General features: G+C 40.4%; 1 long non-coding RNA gene across 1 annotated transcript; it reads right to left on the bottom strand.

Annotated features, from left to right (window-relative positions):
- Nucleotides 1-838: 838 nt before the first annotated feature.
- Nucleotides 839-20076, bottom strand: LOC134477263 (uncharacterized). Its single transcript, XR_010049182.1, has 3 exons — nucleotides 19394-20076; nucleotides 3385-8721; nucleotides 839-1240 (listed from the first exon to the last, which is right to left on the bottom strand). It is a non-coding gene; the product is annotated as an uncharacterized LOC134477263 (long non-coding RNA).
- Nucleotides 20077-21650: the final 1574 nt, after the last annotated feature.

The following is a 21650-nucleotide window of genomic DNA, read 5'->3' as shown; positions in this document are numbered from 1 at the left end:
CAGCCATAAATGTGGCAGTCATAACTGAAGTGCTTATCTTGAGTGAAAGTGCTTGGAAACCCCCAGGACTACCTCTTGCCAGGGGCAGGGCAGCAAGCCCAGAGCCACAGATTTGCTCACTAGGTGGCAAAGCCAGCCTTCACAGAACCCCTCTCCGGAGGGTGCCTGCCCTGAGTCAGCGCCTGCTCTACGACTGCGACTTCCACAGCTCCTCCAAGCGCGCAGTTTCCAGTCCTTGGGGCTACGGGAAGATAAAAGCCAGCTTCGAAAGACAACCCGTGCTCCCTTGGCCACGTCATGCATCAACATGCGAACACCATGGACATCTAGGTAAACACTATACCTCGCCTGGAAACGGAAGCTGGACACTCCCGGTGGAGGCAACCTCGTCTGGACCAGTGCAGATGACTAAGGAGCCTCAGGAAGTGGAACCATGAATCAGACAGCGCCTCCTTCCCTCTGACTCAAGGCTGAGCTCATGCGCCAGGTGGCGGTAAGAAGGCCTGGTCCTGGAGGTGATGAACTCCTCACCCGCCCACGGAAGCTGAGGAAAAACTTAGCCCCTTCATCTCCGCACCACAGCCTGGCTCTGTAATCAAACTCTAATCACTTTATATATGTTAATCTCATAATTGTGCACATTCCAAAAGAGTGCCCATTTCAAAGGTAAAGAAATTGAGGCACAGAAACTGTCAAGTGAAGTGTGTATCGCCAGCGCTTCCTGTGACAATGTGTTCTCTCCCTCCTGGCAAGCTGTGAGCAAGAATTACATAGGATCACAGCCATACCAGTTACAATAATAATCCCAAATTTCCTGTTTGGAATTTCTACCACAGTCTTTTGTCATTTCAGTCCAGATAAACTCTGTCAGTAGTAACAGAGGTTTTAAGTCTTATTTTGTTTATTGAATTCCCAAGCTTGGAGACTTGTACAGGCCAACTCAGTAAGAGAATGAGCAGGGCATTCCTGAGGGGTGCAGAACACCGGCTTCGGAGGCGGGCTTGCACGACCTGCGCTTCCTGGGTCTGCAAAACCGCCCCAGCGAAGCGGCAGCTACTAGGGGGAACCCAGAGCCGCTACCCCCTCAAAGCAACTTGGAGCCTCTGAACCGGCGCGGTGCCTGCAGTTCCGATTTCTACCGCTAGGTGGGCGCGGAGGGTTTTGCTGAAACACTAGGAAGCTTTCCACGGTAACCAACCGACGTTTTAAGACTCGGCTCCGCTGAACAAGATTTAGTAAGCTAAAAGAGTTGAGAGAACAATAAAAAGTTAGTTTATGGTTTAAAAAAAGTTATAGTTTATGGTACAAAACCGCATGTAATTATTTTGCAAAAATAATTTTTCTTTAGAGAATTAAATAATCTGATTTTGGGAAAATGAAAGTCTTTCAAATTGCTATAATTTGGTGCCTTTCTCACTAAGTTTTGATTGCTAGTAATTATTGCTGAATCTAATTTTGATTTTCCTTTTTCCTCTTTTTTTTTTTTTTTTTTTTTCTTCCTGCTAGGGTTTGATTCCTGAGCGTTCACACTGACACTGAGCTACATCCCCAGCTCCATTTTCACTTTATTTTGAGACAGGGCTTTGCTGTGTTGCCCAGGTTGAGTTTGCCTCAGCCTCCCAGAGGCCTGGTGGTAGGCGTGTACTACCACCTCCAGCGTACCTTTTTGATTTATTTTTTTTGAAGGGGGCGCTTTCACACCTACACACACACACACACACACACACACACACACACACACACACATTCCTGGGTTTTTTGTTTTTTGGGGGTTTTTTTTGTTTTGTTTTTGTTTTGTTTTTGCTTTTATTTCTCAGGAGTCTGGCTGCAAACGTGCTATAGCTAAGTCATATCCTCAAACTCCTGGAAAGACCGGACTTCCTTGGCCCACCTCAGTCTGGCACATTTACTCTGGTGAACACCTTCTTCAAGGAACAGACAGGTGACTCTTGGATTTGTGATAACTGCCCAAGAACTGCCTTTTGCCAATCAGGAATAATTTTTCCCAGAGACTCTTTTCCATTCTAATTCCTAAACTTTTGAAACCCAAAACCAAGACAAAACTGTATTTATTCTAATAAATATAAATGCTAAAAATATACCACCAACTAAATAGTTTAACATATTAGCTTACTTTAAAATATAAAATACAAATATTAAAACTATAAAATATTCCTAAATTAGCACCCTGCCTTTTTTTTAAAAATGCTTTTGCAAAATATCTAATGCTGTTTTCATTTCTCAGAGATTTAATCCTTTAGGCAAAATGTTGTGTAATCGCAATCTATCAGTTTTTAAAAGTACCTTTTCAAAGTTATTCAATTACCTCCCCTTTCAGGTTAAGTGATAACTAAAGGAGGCAGTGGGTGTTCATTAATGGTCCCTTTTGAAAGTGCTATTAGTTTCTGTAAATGTCTGACATCTATTTCCAGACTGGTGCTTGGAAAGGTGAGCTGTGCAAACTGCTCTAACCACTGAGATGGCTAATTAAAACCAAGGAGTCTTGCAGTGTATTCTTTAGATGCCCAGAAGCAGTGTTTAACCAATGATGTAAATGATGGTGTGTTTTTGAAATTAAGATTTAGTGCCTAGAGAGATGATTTGCAAGAAGTTACAGGTGGTGCCAACTGGAATTCTGCTGCCTTTCTCCAAGCTGTTGCTACATCAGGGGTGATGGTGTTGAACATTAGGGAAAGGGATGGGATTCACTGGCAATAAAAGGGTGAGGAAGAAGGACTGAGGTGCATGGGAACTGCCTAGCTGCTTAGAACCTTGGCACACTGTATCTGAGAGGTCTAAAATATATTTTTCAGGTAATGTCTCTCTGGAATCTCTGTGTGATACATTATTTTAAAATTAAAGATAAATATAAGATATTTGATGACATGTGCTATCATGTTTCTTCACTGTACAGTGTATTTTTATTTTTTCACCATTTTTTCTACTTCTACGTGGCCCAAGCTTGCTCTGTAGGGCCTGTTTCTTCTTACTTTTAATGAATAGGAAATTTCACCACTGTTTACATTTGTTCTGCTCATTTCTTTGTTCAGGACACAGAGAATCTAGAACTCACCTCTAGAAGGAGAGGCCAGCAAGCACCCTGGAGCCCAGGGACACTGTAGTTTGGCCAGCCAAGGGAGCGGCCTCACAGAGCAATGGGCAGCCAGCCTCTCAAGCCACGCTGCAGATGCCACAGCCTTGCCTCTAGGCTGTATCTTATCAGTGGGACAGATTTGTCTCTGCCAGTTTAAAAACGAAATAATCTGTCTATCATTACATTAAAGTTTGTGCCGCAACCCATTCAGCTCCTGAGGTTCTTGGGGTTAAGGACTGTGAGAGGATGAGAAAAATAAGACACAAAGCTGGGGTCAGTGGCGCCCTTACCTCCTGATGGGAGGAAAGGTACTGGCTCCTCACTGAAGGGGTGTTTATTTATACATTTTAGCAACTTAATGTCACATGACAGCCCATTGTCCTAACAACCCACTGTTCAGATTGTCTTGGGGCCAGGTGCTCTCTGGGCTGAAGCAGCTTCTTCACGTGGTTTGCCCCAGGTGCTCTTTGTTCTTGGAACGATCATGATCCAGCCTTGCAGTATGATCAGTCTCCAACTTCAATGGCTCCCAACAAGTTTGAGTTCTGTATGAACTAAGAAATGGTAAGAGATGAGTAGGAGATGGAGTTTAAATTATACTACTTTTCAGTGAAATCGTTTCTACTTAAAACATAGACAGTAGAGTGAAATCCTTTATGTTCAGACTTTTGTAAATGCTTTTATCTTATAAAAAGCCCAGGTCCTATGGTAGAGTGGCCTCTGGCGAAGAAGGAGATACCATTAATGATCCTGTCTTGGGATCCCCACCTGTCTCTCAGGGGATACGGGTTCCTCTCATCTGCTTAATGAAGACAACCACATCGGGAAGTCTCTTCAGTCTCTTCCTTCTAATCCTCAGGCCAGTAAATCCATCCCATCTCCTTCCAGTGACTCAGACACTGGACTTGTTTTAGTTATACTCATTGCTGAGACAAAATACCTGATGCCCAACATGAAAGAAGGAAAGGTTTATTTCTTACAGTTCCTGGAGGTTTCAGTCCATACTCAGTTGGCTCCAAGTGGCAGGCTGGTGTGGTGGGCTGCCATTCATGGCCAGCTGCAAACAGGCATGAACCAGCAAAAGAGAAAGATACACCTTCTTTCTGCTACTACATCATATCCTGGCTCCACTCCTACATGGGTGAAACACTCATACCACCAATCCAAGTGCTAGACAATGAATCCATCACAAATGCTAGATTTGGTCCAGTCCATAATTCATGAGGCTTGGAGGCCACTGACATAAATTATGACACCACTGGAACTTAGTGTCATGGAAGATGCCAATGTTCCTCAGCCCCCCCCCCCCCGTCATGCTTCTCAGACAGCCTTAAGCTGCTTTGGCTGCACAAAGATAGTTTCTGCCCCCCATCACATACCTGAAGTGATGTTTCTTACTCCTCTAATGCATAACTCACCCTGCCCCTGAGAGACACCACCAAAGCAAAGGGAACTACTCAAGTCCAGGTTCATTTTTCTGTTGCAGGTATCCAGGAATGCAAAGAATTGCTAGGTCAACTTTCAGATATCCAAAAAATTGACAAATTTGACCCTTGCTTTTGACTTATCATAGCAAGATGTTTAATTCATTTTGGCCACAAAGTGCTAAGAATTATGCAAGTGAGCAATATGCTTTAAGAGAAAAGAAAAGCACCTTGGAGAGTCTATTCTTCCTTCAACAGAACCAAACTGATAATATAATACTACTGAGGGACTAAAAATGATGTCTGATATGATGGCTGCTCTTACTATGGGAATGAAAAGGCATATTAAGAAATCTGTTAACTATGGTAAGGTGAACAGGGTCATACAGGCAAAGAGGAAAATCCTCTGATTAGTAGAAGTTTTTTGTAAACATAATAACATCATCTTCCAGAGAGGAAGAGACACTGGTGGGACATCATTAATTTGTAAATCAGCCTCAGTTAAGATAAATTACAAAAATATTAGAGGGTCACAGACACCTGTGACACCTGTGACCCAATTGCTAGACATGTTCTTTCTATGTTCAACAATCAAGATACAGAAGAGAGACAAAAGAGAAAGGATAAAATAGCTGTCACACATGGCAAAGCTTTAAACACACACAAATCACTGAAGGGGAAAGCCAAGCTTGGCCATGGAAAGAGTTCCTGTTTTAAGTGCAAGAATACTGGACCCTGAGCACACAACTGCATCAAGCTACCACCTGGGCCCTGCTTCAAGTATGAGGCAGCCAATGTGCCTGACTCATGGCAATGGAAGATTGATTGTCCCCACTGCCAAAGAGAGGACAGGCCAGCCAGAGCCCTCATTTCCAACTCTGATGAAAGTTGAGGAGAATCAAGGGGACCTATAATGCCTCTGTCCATGGACATAACCATTTCTTGTGAGTAACTCTAGTAATCTTAGACATCATGGATGAATCAATGGATTACTTACAGAAACAGAGGCAGCTCATTCCATTTTTATTTCCTTCTCTTTTATTTCCTCAAACACCTGGCAACCATTGCCAGGGTTGAAGAACCCTGAGTCAGAGATTCTTTACTCCTGATCTGACATGACACTTTGAAGGCCCAAGGTCTAGGAAATAGGTTTGAGGATAGTCATTGAATGAAAGACTTACTAAAGATATCAAGGGGCTATGAAATATCAATACAACTGCTAGATGTTACAAAGAATAACAACATAAAACTGACCTGAATCAATGAACAATTAGAAGATACTACAAAGAGACTGTTCATGAAGTAGAGGCAGAAAACTTCCTAAGCATGGAAAAAAGAATTTGACATACAGATAATTAAGGACATGGTATACAGAACTCCAATTAGCCATGATCAGGAAGGAAAGAAAAAACTACACAAAGGCATGTAAGAGTCAAGATTCCAGAAGTTCAACACAATAACAGAATATCAAAAGCTGTTAGAGGAAAGAAACAAATTACCTATAAAGGAAACCCCATTAGAATCACAACAAATTTCTCAATTCAAACTCCTTAGTAAAGGAGAGTTTGGAGTGAAGTATTTCAAGCCATAAAAGACAGCAACCTCCACCCTAGATTGATATACCTAGAAAAAAAATCCTTCAAAATGGATGGAGGAATAAGATACTCATGTGATAAAGAACAACTGAAGACATTTATGACCACCAAGCCAGCATTCAAAAATTTTTGAAGGGTAGTCTAGGAAACTACAATTAAGACCACAATTCTGTGAATTCAACAATAGAATGAACCCACTCACAAGGCAAGAAGTTATACAGAGGGAAAAGAAAGGGAATCCAAAGCAGGAAAATAATATGACAGTTCCAAATGATCACTGAAGCAAAACAACTCCCCTAGGGACTTCTGCTCAAAAGTGTAGAGTTAATAGTTCTCACTTGGACACTGATATTAGGAAATATCCAAGAAGATAAATATCTATACAGACTCCAAATATACCTTTCTCACACTGCATGTCCCTTCAGCAATCTGTAAAGAAGGATGCTTACTAGCAACCATCCATCTATAAAGCACGAACAGAAAATTCTACAACTCCTAGAGGCAGTCCACCTTCTCAAGAAGGTTGTAGTCATGCAGTGTAAAGGGCACCAAAGGGGCATGCCTAAAGTCTCCTTGGGATGACAAAAGGCTGATAGGGAAGCAAAAATGGCAGCCCTACAGCCTCTTAAGACTCCCCTTATTTCCAGTTCCTGAAGAGCAATTCTATCTAGTCTACACTCCTCAGAACACAAGTTGGTCTTCCAATGATCATGTTTGGCCCCTTTATCAAAGATAAGGTGGTTTAGTGTGTTTGTAGTTGTGGTTGTATCTTCTCTAGCTTTTTTATCTGTGTTTGACTTAATGCCTTGCAGTTTAATAATCATTTCTTAAAGATTTTTTTCTATAGCCTCTTCTATTTGTTTTTTTTTTTTTTCTTCACTTCGTTGCTATCATTTCCAAAAGTTCAAGTGGTTGACTTCCAATTTTCTCTAGCTCATTGTGCTCTGGACTTGTCCTGGGTTGGCTGCAGTATGGCGTTGTGTTTTGTTTCCTGTATCTGATCATTTTCTATTTTTTTATTTTAGTTTGTTTTCTGTGTTGGTGCTTGTAGATTTCTTAAGGTAGATAGCTTTAGCCAGATTTCTCCAGGAAATGTCTGTTTCCCAGGGATGCCTTTTAGATGTAAGTGGATCTTGTTCTTTGTGTTTGTCTATAGAACCTATCTTCCCAGTGTATTAAGGGGAAGAAGTTGCTATTTGGCCCAGTACTCAGTCCTTTGGTACTGACCTGCTGTGATAGTTATGATGCCATAAAATCACAGTGTTGTCATACAGAGAAGAAAAACTGCTTATGACATTCTGTTTAAAGTAGTACAGATCACAATAACAATATTCTCAAGCACAGCCTGACTGCTGACAATCTGTGTTAACATGATACCTTTAACCACAGAAGTAAATTCTATAGTTATATAACAAAATTCAGCATATACCAGAAATTTGCACGCAATGATTTCCCTCTTAATGGTATAATTTTAACCTGTTGCAGAGGTGGGGGTTAAGAGGTACAAGGGACAAGGTAGAGATAAATGAGGTCAAATGTAGTAAGTTCAAGAGCAGAGCATGGTCATCCAAGTTTTGGAAAACTGGAAGGCACAGGAGGAAAAATGCAAGAGGAAGCAAAGGAGTATTGAATTGAAGTTGAAAGAGAAGAGACAATATTTACTCACATGAATCTATTATAAAATCAAATAAAATACTTCAGGAAAGAGAGACGTAAGATGAGTAGAAAAAAACATAAGAAATCTAAGTTATGAAAGAAAAACTAAAAGATAGAGATAAGATAAAAAATCAAATCTAACCTCGAAAACACTAAACAAGACAAAACAAAACCAAAGACTCAACTAGACACAAAGAGGAAAACAAATCAAACAGAGAAAAATAACAGTAATAAAATATCTTTGGTGCCTATAGTTCTGTAGTTGGTTCAAGTCAGATCCCAGAACTGTGCTGTGTACTCGAGTCAAGTTTCCATTGGGATTTGTGCTGGGTATAGGGCTGATCTTGGTCTCTGGATATGGTAGCTGGGAATGGTTTTATGTTAGAGTTCTCCCTAAGCCCTTTGGTAAAAAGTGGTGGCCTGCCCACCTGCTTCTGTTCCACACGTGTCTGTGCCAAAGAACAACATTGGTCAGTTACCAGCTGCTGGCTTATATTCTCACTTTTTTTTTGGACATTTCCACACCACCAATCCTACCTGCCCATATGTGTGCCCTACCAGGGCCTTGCTGGATCTCTGGGAGCCTGCCTGAGCTGGGCCAGCAAGTGTACCTCCACTTGGGCCTTGCTGAATCACTGGAGTCCCACCTGGGCTGGGCTAGTGTGTGTGACCCCTCCCCATATATTGTTTAAGTGTATTTTGTATTCCTAGGCTGATTCTTATAAATTTCTTATGGTGAGTAGCTTTATTGCTGGTGCTTATAACCCTTAGAAAATGACTGCTTCTTAAAGATGTCTTCTAGGTGTAAATGGCTTTTGTGTTTTGAGTCTGTTGCAAGATTCTAACTCTTCTAATTACTGGAGATGACAAGTTGATGCTTACTTGGTCCAGCTCATGATTCTTTGGTACTGGCCAAAGAATCATTGTCAATGATTTTTAGGCAATCTTCATCCTGGTACACAAGTATAAACAATTTATTAGAACAATTGTGTCACCTTGACTAAAGTAATACAATCATTAATAACAATAGCATCAAACACAGCCTAGAAAATGACAAACTATGTTAACTATTAACCTTTAACCATAAGAACTAGATTTGTTGTTATTTAACAAAATTTAAAAGGAACCAAAAAATTATGCAGTAAATCTGCCCTCAATATGGTGATTTTAATCTCAGGGAAGAAAAATAAAGACAGAAGAGGAGGAGAAAGACAAGGAGGAGGAGGAGGAAAAGAAGAGGAAAAAGAAAAAGAACAAGAAGGAGGAGGAGGACAAGAGGAAAAAGAAAAAGAAAGAAGAGAGAAGAGGGGATTAATTAGAAGCAAGGCTGGAAGATAAAGGAAATTTACAAAAAACTTTTGAAAACTGATGAAGAAGACAGGAGGGAAGTAGAGGAGGAAAAAATAAAAATGAACATAAAAGAACATCAACAATGAAAAGACTAAGAACCATGTTCATGAGAAAGAACCAGGAGAAGGCCTGCCTCTGCCTACAGGGAGCCACTGCTGGAAGGCCCCTTCCTCTGTGCGCCCCTCTTGGGCAGAGATAACCAGGAGAAGGCCCGCCTAAAGGCCATTTCCTCCACATGCCCAGCACAGGCTGAAGAAGACAAACAGATCCACCTCTGCCCACTGTGCACTGCCACCAAAAGGCCACGTCCAACAGATGGGCAGTGTGGGCAGAGAGAACCAGCAGATCCACCGTCACCTTCAGGGAGCTGCACCAGAAGGCTCCTTCTTGCAGTCAGCAGGCAGAAGCAGGGACACTCAGCCAGGTAAGCCCTGGGCATCTGTAGGCTGCCAGTGGAGACCTTTGATTCCCTCAGACAACCATCATCCACTATCAGAATCAGACAAACACACCCCTGTCTGCCAATATTATGGGAGTCCCAGTACAGACACATTGGCTGAGAGAGGCAGTCCCACCTACATGCACCCCTGATCATCAGCAAAGCCCCAGTGTAGTTTCATAGCTCTGGAGAAATCCCCTCCCCACCCTACTTCCTCCCTGTAAATCTGGAATTAGAGGAACCTAAGTGCTTGTCCCATCCCCATACATTGCTTAGGGACAGCCAATGTGGAAAGTGGCTGGGACTCCACAACTAGCTTATTGGGAGGGACCCAGGAGAATGTCAAGATGAAGAAGCAAAAGGCAAACTCAGACCTCTAGCCCACACACAAGTCTGGGAGATACAGTCATGGAAGAAAATGTAAGTCACACACCTGAAATCTCTGAGAGGACAGCAACTGAAGTAAGGAAACAACTTCATGAGATTGTAAAAGCAGTCAAATTAAAAATAATGTCTCAGGTAAAAGAAATCACAAACATACTGAAAGAATTGTTCAACAAGTCCAAAGAAGACAGACAATAAAGAGTAGCATAGGAAAATGATGGAAACCTTGAATAAATGTAGAAAGGAACTACAGTGCATAAAACAGATTCAAAGAGAGATGCAGGAAATTAAAAACTCAATCAAAAGCTGGCAAAATTGCATGAAGGAAACTGAAGATAGACTTTTAAACATTGAAGACAGAGTTGCAACTAGTGATCATAAGAGGAAAGATCTCTTAAGAATAACACAGAATAAGGAAATAACCCAACAGCTACAAGATGATGCAAAGAAGCATAACTTAAGAGTGATAGGTGTAGGTGAAGAAGCAGGGGTCGACACAAATGAATTAAAAGGATATTCACAGAAGTTTAGAAGAAAACTTCTCAAACATGGGAAACAGATCTAACATGCAGATGAGTGAGGGATATAGGACTCCAACTAGCCATAACCAAAGTAAATCTACGCCAAGACATTTAATAATCAAGATCCCAGAAATTCAGCACAAAAACAGAATATTAAAAGCTGTTAGAGAAAAGAGACAGATCACCTATAAAGGAAAACCAATCAGAATCACAGAAGACTTGTCCACACAAACCATCAAGTCAAGAAGAATTTGGAGTGAGTTGTTCCAACCCTGAAAATTGTTTTAACTTCCAACCCAGATTAATCTACCCAGAAAAATTATCTTTCAAAATTGATGGAAAAATAAGATACTTCCATGATAAAGAACAACTGAAGGAATTCATGACTAAAAACCAATCCTACAGAGAGTGTTAAAGAAGAAAGAAAATTCATAGACTGAAAATCAAAGGAGAGAAAACAATTTTTCCATGTGACAGGTAACCAAAAAAAAAAAAAAAAGCAAGAGTAACTTGCCCATCAACTGCAGAATGGATAAGAAAGATATGGCATTTTCATGCAATGGAAAGCTACCCAGCTAGAAAACAGAATAATCTCAAGTTTCCTGTAGGTAAATAGACGCAACTGGGATCATGTTCATGGCTGAAACATTTTGAACTCACACGTATGAATCCCAGCATAATAAACAGAGGAGTTAATGGGATCCAAAAGCAAAATAGTTGATGTAAGAGCAAAGGGGAGGAAACACCTGGGAGGGAAAGGTGGAAACTACTGTCAATTTCTTATTGTCTTAACTTGAACTCTTGCATTGTTTACATAATTTTGTTAAGGATTGGCTTTGTTCTATCTTATTTTGTTAGATTTTATGCTGTCATATGGTAGAGGCAGATATTTTGAATATAGTGGGATATTATGGTAATCGTTTCCTATCATATTGTTTTAAAGTCTTATATTGCTTTCATTCATTGGTTTAATGGATTTTACTCTGTTTTGTTCAATTTTATTATGTTGTATGAACAGCTATTTTAAAGAAAACAAGACATTATGACAGCCATTGCTGATTTCCTGTCATCTTGTTTTGAAGTCCTACCATGCTTTTGTTCTTCTGTTTTGATTGGTTCTATCCTGTTGTGTTTTATTTTATTCTGTGAGATGGTATAACCAACTTTTTTGAGGAAAATGAGATATTATAGGAGCCATTGTTCATTTCCTGTTATTTGATTTTAAATGCTTTCATTCTTTTGAGTGGTTCTATGCTATTTTGTTGTTTGATATTATTGTGTGTGAAGGTATGCTACTGTTGTGTGTGAAGGTATGCTACAATACGGTAGCCACTGCTGATGACCAGTTGTCTTGTTGTGAAAGGCTGTGTTGCTTGTATTGCTCTGTTCTGATTTGCTTCTGTTCTCTTTTGTTTTATTCTCTTTAAATTAAAAAAATTTTTTAAAAGAACCATGTTCGCATTCATATAAAAACAAAGAAAAGAAATTTTAAAAATAAGAAAAAATGAACACTTCAAGGTATGTCTCTGTTACTACTCATAGACAATGTGGACAGACAGAGTCCAGATCCAAATTGATTAATACCAGTAAGCCAGAAGTAGCCTTATGGTAGGGTAGCAGATAATCCCAGAAAGCCTGAAGTTCCCCAAACTTCCCCTAAAGATCAGGTTGAGTTTTGGTTGTGAAGCTGTAACCCAATTTGTTCAACCTGTAATACCCATATGCCTCCTGCCTGCTTGAACTTATCTCCCTGCTGACTTGAACTCGGCTCCCTGATTTTCTGACTACTTGAGTTTGGCAGCCTCGCCCTGACACTGGGAGCCACTAGATGGAGCCAGCCCACAGCTGTTCTGAGTTCTGTGTGAATTGGCCCCATTCCAAGATGGCAACCAGTCAATCATTCGCTCCTAGGGATCATCTGAACCCAAAAAATTCACCATTCACTGCAGTTCACTGCATCCACCAATCCATTCCACTGGTGCATTTCTCCTTGGAGACCTCTGAGGTCACCAGCAGTCACCATGCCTCTGCAGGTTTGAGCCACCCCTTTCAAACAGTGAGTTCAGGCTCATGGAGAAAGCACTGCTTGCCTCCTCTTCTCTTCTTCTTCTGTCTCCCATGGGCTTGGGTTCTCACTTTGGATCCTTCTTGGGTCTTAGGGACCCACTTTCCTTCTTTTTCTCTTCCTCTCATTGCTGTGTTCTAACATCTGGAAACCAAATCTTGGAGAGGCTCTTTTGCTGATGCTCACCACTGATATCTTCACAGAAGTCCATTTGTTGATTTTTGATGGTACATCTTGTGCAATTAGGATTCTATTCAGGATGCCCTTGCCTATGCTTATGAAGTCAAGAATTTTTTCTATTTCAATTTTAAAAAGGTTGTTTCTATTTTACTATCTAGGTCAATGATCCATTATATATGAGCCTAGTTTCAACCTTCTACATGCAGATAGCCAGGTTTCCCAGTATCATGTAATACTATAACTGATTTGCTTGACAATAACAGGGTTGTATGGCAATCACTGCTCCACTGTAAGACAATGTTCAGATTGCTTTTGTGATGTTGACAACACTAGTGCATATATTTCTAGAGAATGGACGGTTTAGCTAATTTCAATGTATTCTCCTCTCTCAAATTAACCAAGGTAGTCAGATTTTGAGTCTGTGACAAAGGATTGTGGCCACCCCAATCTAAACACTGAAAAACAACTAAAAGAATCATTATACTAGCAACAAAGTCTTTATATTGTAATCCACAAACCTCAACACAAAACAAAAGAAACAAACAAAAAAGAGAAACCAAGGCAACAAAATGCCTCCTAAAACTTCCAATTCCCCTGAAGTCAATTCATGGCCACCAAAGCACAGAATAGCATAAGCCATATACCTAAATTACTTAACAGGATAACAGACAATGTTAGAAAACAGATCAAAGGGGTACACAGAGAGCATTTAAGTAAACAGACAATGTGAATAATAATAATAATCACAAAAGGATGCAGAAGCTTTCTGAAGTCACTAATAAAGAGCTAGATGAGCTTAAAAACATGAATGACCAGTTTGCCAAAGAACTAGAGTCCATGCTAAGGTTTCAGTCAGAAATTTAGTGGACTAAAAATCATATTGAAAATATGGGTTAGTGCCTGCCTCAAAAGCAGGCAGTCGTGAGTTCGATCCCTGGTACCGGTAAAAAACGAAAAAAGCCAAAAAAAGAAAAGAAAAGGAAATATGGGTTGGGGCTGGGGATTTAGCTTAGAGGCATAAGCACCTGCCTTGCAAGCAGGCAATCGTGAGTTCAATCCCTGGTACCGATAAAAAGGAAAAAGACAAAAAAAAAAAAAAGAAAAAAGAAAAGAAAATATGGGTAGCAAGACAACCTATGTGAGGGTAGAACTTAAGAATTAGAAGATAATGATGTTTTCAGAGACCAAATATTCAAAGACAATTCAAAAACAAGAGAGTGAGATATGGCAGTGCACACCTGTACTCCAAGCACTCAGAGGCTGAGGCAGGAGGATTGCCATGAATTTGAGGCTAATTGAGGCTACATAGTGAGTTTAAGGCCAGCTTGAGCTACATAACGAGAGCCTGTCTCAACAAAACAAAACAAAACAGAAAAACTTCAGATTAACTGGAATCTGAAGTGTGAATTGAAGCCCACAGAGAGTAAAAAGGAGACCTTCAGTGAAGAAGAAGAAGACAGCAGCTGGCAGTGCCTTCTCCCTGAGAGGGGACTCACTGTGTGAGAGGAGCTGTTCAAAGCTGGGACACATGGTCACAGTGACAGTGATGGCTGATGCCTCAAGAGGCCTCTGCAGAGAGATATGGCAGTGGAGAGGAGCAGCAGATGTGGAGGACTGCACTGGCTGACAGTGAGTGCAGAAGATTTAGTGCTCCCACAGAGAGAGAGAGTGAAATTAGCCAGCAGCCATTTTGGAGACAGGCCAGATAAGCCCCAATCCCAGAACTGCTACTGGCTTCCTCTAGCAGCTCCTAGCTGGGTGCAGACCCATGGAATTTGCTTGGACTGCAGCAAGCCCAATGCGTCTGGTCTCAGGCAGGCATGTGAAAGTAATTGAGTACTCTGCCATAAAGCAACTGTTGGCTTTCTGGGATGGATAAACATGATTTGGGACTCTGTCTCCATCAGTTGTCCACTACTAAAACCAGAGGGAATCCCGGAAGTGGACTATTTGTTTTTCTTTTTCATTTTCATTTTGTTGTTGTTGTTTTCTTGTTTGTTTTTTTTTCTCTCTTTCTCTTTCATTGTTTATATGAGTGTGAAAGTGGTTCCTAACTTCTTTATGGGTGTGGTTCTTTTCTGTTCTTCCTTTTATCTCTTCCATCTCTCTTTTCCTTCAGTCTTCTGCACCAGTTTCCCCAAATTAATATGATCCCCCTTTGTCTCTCAATCTTATTTCTAATCTCTTTCTCTTCTTTCACTTCTCTATTTTTCCTTAATCCATTTTAGCAACAAAAAAAAAATGTATTTTAAAGAGGCTAAAACAAAACATAGCAAAGCAGATCAGAAGAAAACATTGCAAGTCACACAGGATTTCAAAGCAAGACAGCAAGAAATCAACATGGCTACCAAAATGTCTCTTGTTTTCTTCAAAATAGTTGCCCATATCTTCACACACAATGAATTCAAACAAAACAAAGTAGTATAAAACTGATAAAAAGAGAAGAGTGAAACTATTACAGGCCTTCAAAACCAGACAATAGAAAAATCAATGGTGGCTACCAGAATGTCTTTTGTTGTCTTCAGAATAGCTGTTCATACCTTCATATATATTGAAATTAAATAATACAAAACAGATTAAAACCACTCTAAACAAAGAATAAAAGCATTACTGGACTTTACAGCCTGATGATAAGAAATCAGCAATGGATACCATAATGTCTCTTTTTCTTCAAAGTAGCTGTTCATTTCATCACATGAAATACAATCAATTCTCATAAACTGTTTAGGAGAAGTTACAGGAATATATAAGCCTTTACATGTGCATCTATCCTTTCTGAATTAGAGGGAAATATAAAACAAAGTAAATTACTAAAAAACAAGAAACAAAAAAGACAAATAAATAACAATAGCAAAGTGCCAAAACAATGACAATATAGGCTTTCAAAACAAGATGGTAGGGTTTTCAAAAATGGCAGCTTGCTAGGGGATTGGGCAGAGAGTCTCTCCAGAGAAATCGTATTAGATGCTAGAATATGACAACATGGAGAGGGCCAGATGAATGGATAATGATTCTTATTAACAAGACAGCATGGCTGGAGGATTTAAAGTTGTGCTGAGACTGTGAAGGCTGATAATGGGAGGCTGCAAATCCCATGCCTTTAATGCAGCAAACTGACCAGTGGACTCAACAGGAAAAGCTGTGTTGGTTTTTGGTGACTGCTGGAAATTGAGACCTGGGGCCCTGCAAAGCAGCCAGGACTGCCTCACTGCACCAGACAAGATTGTGAAAGGCTCTGGAGCTCTGAAGCCAAACGCTGTGCAGTTTTCTGACCATTCTATGCTGTGCCGAGAGCGCAGTGAGGGCAAGCGGCGGGGTATGCAGTAGACTCAAGAGGAGGACCTGCACCAAGCCCTGGTGAGTACTGGGGACAGGGTCCCATGGCTGCTGTGGTTGGCCAGAGAACATCTTGGAACTGGGCAGAGCCCGCCACCACAGTGACATCAATAACACAGAGAGTCTGGCGGAAGACATCTTAGAGTTGGGCAGAACCTGTGACTCGGTGACATCACTGAGTCGCCCCTCGTGTAGAGAGGTCTGGTGGAGGACATCTTGAAATTGGGCAGAGCCTGGCACCGTGTTGGCTTCAGCGTCATACAGAGAACTAGTGGAAGACGTCTTGGAATTGGCAGACTCGCTGTACCGGTGCTCCTGGCACAGAGAGGTCTGGAAGAGAACAGCTGGGATTTAGGCAGAACCCTGTGCCATGGTGACATTAGTCAGCTGCTTCTGGCACAGAGAGAACTGGCAGGATCTGCTGGGGCTGAACCAAGCCTCTGCTTGGGGCCCAATAAGCAGATACAAAATAGTCACAACTCTGTGACATCCAGAAAATACAGCCTAATTTACGGATTGACTGGCACAGAGGCTGGAGGCTAGCCTGCATCATCCCTGCATCTCTGCCTACCCCAGATAACAGCAAATTGGGGAGGACAGCAAAAACTCAAGCCAGCATGCTTCTGAAAGGTCCTAAGCAATACGAAGAGGGCCAGAGACCCCCAGGACACTCCAGTCTGAAAGAAACCAGAAACATGACAAGAGATAAAAATTAAAAAAAAAAATCTCAGCTGCCCAACATGAGAAAATAACCCCAGGAGAAGTAAACACTGAAGAGAACAAGCACAGTAACCATCCAATACTGCACACAGCATCAGCCGAAATTAAAAAATACCTCCATGACCTCATAGATGAATTCAAAGCTATACTCCTGATCCAAGTGAGGCAAGATATAAAGAGATTAATTAAAGAAATGACAAGCCCTGCCCAAGAGAACACACATGGAAGAACTGAGGAAAACAGTAAAGAAAGAGAAACTTCTGAAGGAGAATTTAAACATAACTTAGAATACATGAAACAGATCCAAAGAGATTACCAGGAAACTAAAAACTCCATTGAACACTGGCAAAATACCCTGGCAGAAACTAAAGCCAGCCTTCTGAAACTTGAAGAGAGATTTATGACATATGATCGTGAAAGAAAAAACCTCTTAAAAATAACAAGGAACCAGAAAGAAACAATTCAAAGGCTAGAAGATGACAAAAAGATACATAACTTAAGAATAAAGAATGTGAGTGAGGAAGCAGGAGCAACCAAAGATGAAATACAAAAAATATTCACAGATATATTAAAGCAAAATTTCCCATGTATAGCAAAAAGAAATGATACCCAGATAAAAGAGGCATACAAAACACCAGCTACCTACAACCAAAACAGATCTACGCCTAGACGTATAATAATCAAGATTACAGAAATCCACCAAAAGAACAGAATATTAAAAGCAGCAAGAAAAAAAGAAGCAGATTACCTACAATGGGAAAATTATCAAAATAACAACAGACTTATCAACACAAACTCTTAAGAAGGGAATGGGGAGAAATATTCCAAGTCCTGAAAGAAAATAATATGCAACCAAGACTCATACCCGTCAAAACTCTCTCTCAAAATTAATGAGAGAAATAAGATGCTTCCAAGACAAGGAGGAACTGTGGGAGTTCGTGGCCACCAATCCAACCCAACAGAGAGTGCTGAAAGACATTCCAGAGAAAGAGAGGAAGGAATACCAGGATTCCAGCAACAGTGACAGAGAGGCCTCAATGAATGGGGCAGACAGTGGAATGAGGGAATAAGGTGGACAAATTATAGCAGAAAAGTGGAGTAGCAGACATGAGGCAGAGACGGTAAGCTATAGTCTTTAGTATAGACAGCTCTGAAACACTATTAAAAAGGCAGAGGTCATTGTTAATAGTGTATCAGGATTTAAAAGACACAGTAGTCTTATCGCCATATTTAGTTTGAATTTAATTTGTTCTGGTCTGTCCACTCATGTCAGATTTGAGGGCACAGACATCTGACCTCAAAATAGCAGGTTTTACCATGGTAACTATCCTTACTTTCCTATTAACTTAAACTGAAATCCTGTGTTACTTACATTGTCTTACTATGACTGATCTTAATTGAATCCGATTCATAAGACCATGGGTTTGCCTTGGCTGATTTTATTTGAATTTGGTATGCTTGTTAGTATCAACCCTAAAAGTAGAGGCAACTACTCTGAAGATGACAAGATGTAAAGGATATCCATACTGGTATTAATTATTAACAGCTCTCAAATCCTACAATGCTTTCAAAGCTGTGTTTTTATAAAAATAGGTAATACTGTGTTTAACTATATTAAGCTGATGATGTGGACAAATCTATTGAAAATAACAAGAGAAAACATAGTAACTATGGAAGATCACCTATATTGTAGTCTTATATGTCTTATCCATTGCATGTCTTTCTAGGAATTTGTTTTGCTGTCTTGTTACAACTTGTTTTTCCCTATAATACAGAGAGGATAGATATATATGTAGAAATTCACACATGAGTTTTTAAAAAAAATTTATGGGAACAGATTATATAATGCAAGATGTAATGAATAGATACTCTGAAGAAGAGACACTAAGAAACCCAATGCTAATTTTGTAGCATTATGATATAAATTCTAGCAATACTATTATTCACTGATCAGAATGGTATTAGTCTAGTCTCTTAAGTTCAATTTCAGCATATGTAAAGATGGGGACGGCTACCATGGAAAGAATGAGAGATGTGATGGTAGTTATTATTGTCTTCCCCAATGTTAGATCTTGAAGACCTAAAAAGCCTTCATCATCCTGTAATGATTTGATTAGTTCTATAATATGCAATATGTATATAATGTGGGTGAAGATGGGGACAACTATTTGTAAGAAACTAGAGACAGTTAGATAGACAGTGAAGATCTCCAGTGGACTTGCTTTGAAATCTGTATTTCTTTAAATTGTTTTTTAACTGTTTTGATATGTTTAATCTTACCCTCTTTGAGATGTAAAACAAGTGTGTAGGACTGATAACCATATTATTGAGTTTTTGTTCAATCATTGAGCAGAACTGTTTGCAATGTCCCTTTTTGAATGTCATTTTATATACTTTAATTTTGTAACCTGAAAAGCTATTTCTAAGATGACAATATGTAACTTATCAACCAGCGATTTCTTACTGTTTATTTTTCTGTAATTTTGTATTATTTCTACCCTTTTTTATCTCCATGTATTTTTTTCCTTTTCTTTAAATAAAAAAAACAAGATGGTAGGAACATACTAAGGTTATTATTTTACATAGTAATTGTCTTAATTATATTTTACTCATCGCTGAGACAAAATACCTGATGTCCAAAGTTGGGAAAGGAAAGGTTTATTTCTTATAGTTTTTGGAGGCTTTAATCCATACTCAGTTGGCTCCAAGGCAGGGTGGCATGGCAGGGCCACAGTTCATGGCAGCTGCAAACAGGAAGGTCGAAATCAGCAAGAGAGCAAGACACACCTTCTTCCTGCCATTACATCACATCCTGGCTCCATCCTTATGTGGGTGTAGCACTGACACCATCAATCCAAGCTCTAGACAATAAACCAATCACAAATACATAATACAAACACATGAGGCCTACAGGCCACTGACATAAACCAAGACATTCCATCCCTGGCCCCCAGGACTCATATACATCTTATATACAAAAGACATTTAGTCTGTCTCCAAGAACTGCTAAAGTCCTAACAGTTTCAGCACTGCTGAGAAGTCCAAGTCCCAAGTCTCCTCCCATATCTATGGCAAACTCTTAAATGTAACCCCCCTGTACAAATGAAACAAGGTTAAACATTTCTGAAATGCAAAGGCACAAGATAAACATTACCATTCCATAAGTTAAAAATAGGGGAATATAAATTATTGGAAACAAAGCAAGTCCAACATCCAGCAGGACAAACATTAAGTCCTAGAGTTTCATACTCAGCATCTGAAGCAATCTGGTTGCAAGCTCCAAAAGGCTTGGGTGACTCCAACCCCAGGGCACTTCCAGGAATTTCAGCTCCCATAGCAACTTCTCTCTTAAACCCTCTCTGCTCACTTTTTGCAGCTTTCCTTGGATGATCAATGTTCCTGGTTTTTCCAAACTTCTGAGGTCTCCACTGCACCTTTGGCTTCACCCTTACATATTTACAAATTGCCCTCTCGAGGGCACACTGCTTGGCCTCCCAGGCCCTTTGCAGTTAAGGTGGAAGCCATCTTACCCTCAGAATTTTTGCATTTTTCTTGTGCCTAAAATCAGCACCATGTGGACACTGCCAAGGTTTGCTGCCAGGGGGAGCAATAGCCAGGCTTTTTTTCTCTGTTAGCCGTAGGGGTCAGTTGCCTGGATTGCTGGGCTCTGTTTACCTGATTATGAGAAAAAGCTTTTCTATGTTGTCACTATTCTGGAACCTCATATAGCCTCCATTGCCATTCTGGATCATAGTGCTCTGTAGCTTTCTCCTCTGAGCAAATTCTTTCACTTTTGCAGTTTTGAGACTGTAAAGGGTGGAGACCCATGCTTCCTGGGATGCCCCATAGCCATCTTTCTTATCTCTCTGTTGCTTCTCAACAATCAAAGTCTCAGTTCTATCTTTACAGCCCATAGCTTTACTGGAGTTTTCCTCCTGGCCAAACTCATAGCATTTTAAATTATCCTGCTGGGCTCTTTGCTCTTGATTTGCAATATATATATATATATATATATATATATATATATATATATATATATATATATGGCTAAAAGCCCCCAACAATAGCCATGCCATAGCATCAACATTTGACTGCCTTGAAATTTCTTTTGCCAGGTTAATCAGTCCCTTGCCCTTAATCTCAATCTCAGGCAAAGTCTCTGGATATGAGCAAAATGCAGACAAACTTTCTGCCAAGCCATAACACACATTGTGGGGAGTCCAACAACCAATGCAGTACTTCCCAGCAAAAACCTCCCAAGCCTAGTCTTTACCATCAGGCTTTCTATCAGCCTTCTAGTCTCTGGAGCTCTGACCAGAATCTCCTCTACAGTACAGCCTAAGTTGCCCCAGGTCTATGCATCCAGGCAACATGTCTGAACCTTTCCAAACTTTGCCCACAAGCCATTTCTAAAGCCTCTCGAAATGACCCCACACCTGTGTACCAAATTCTGTTTTAGTTACTTTTTACTGGTCGCTGAGACAAAATACCTGGTGCCCAAAGTTGGGAAAGGAAAAGTTTATTTCTTATAGGTTTTAGAGGTGTCAGTCCATACTCAGTTGGTTCCAAGGCAGGGTGGCATGGCAGGGCCACAGTTCATGGCAGCTGCAAACAGGAAGGCAGAAACTGGCAAGGGAGCAAGACATACCTTCTTCCTGCCATTACATTACATTCTGGCTTCACCCCTATGTGGGTGTAGCACTGACACCATCAATTCAAGCTCTAGACAATGAACCAATCACAAACGCATAATGCAAACGCATGAGGCCTGGAGGCCACCGACACAAACCATGAAAGTAATCTTCAAAAGATTTCCTCAGATTACCAGATATAAACATGCAAAATTGATCCAATTCTATGGATATTAACTGTTTTGTTTGAAGAAC

Source organism: Cavia porcellus, unplaced genomic scaffold, assembly GCF_034190915.1.
Source record: "Cavia porcellus strain 051 isolate PalLab524CR breed Dunkin Hartley unplaced genomic scaffold, mCavPor4.1 scaffold_8, whole genome shotgun sequence".
Classification (NCBI taxonomy): domain Eukaryota; kingdom Metazoa; phylum Chordata; class Mammalia; order Rodentia; family Caviidae; genus Cavia; species Cavia porcellus.
The sequence above is the reverse complement of the archived record's forward strand: the minus strand, read 5'-3'. Positions and strand labels throughout refer to the sequence as shown.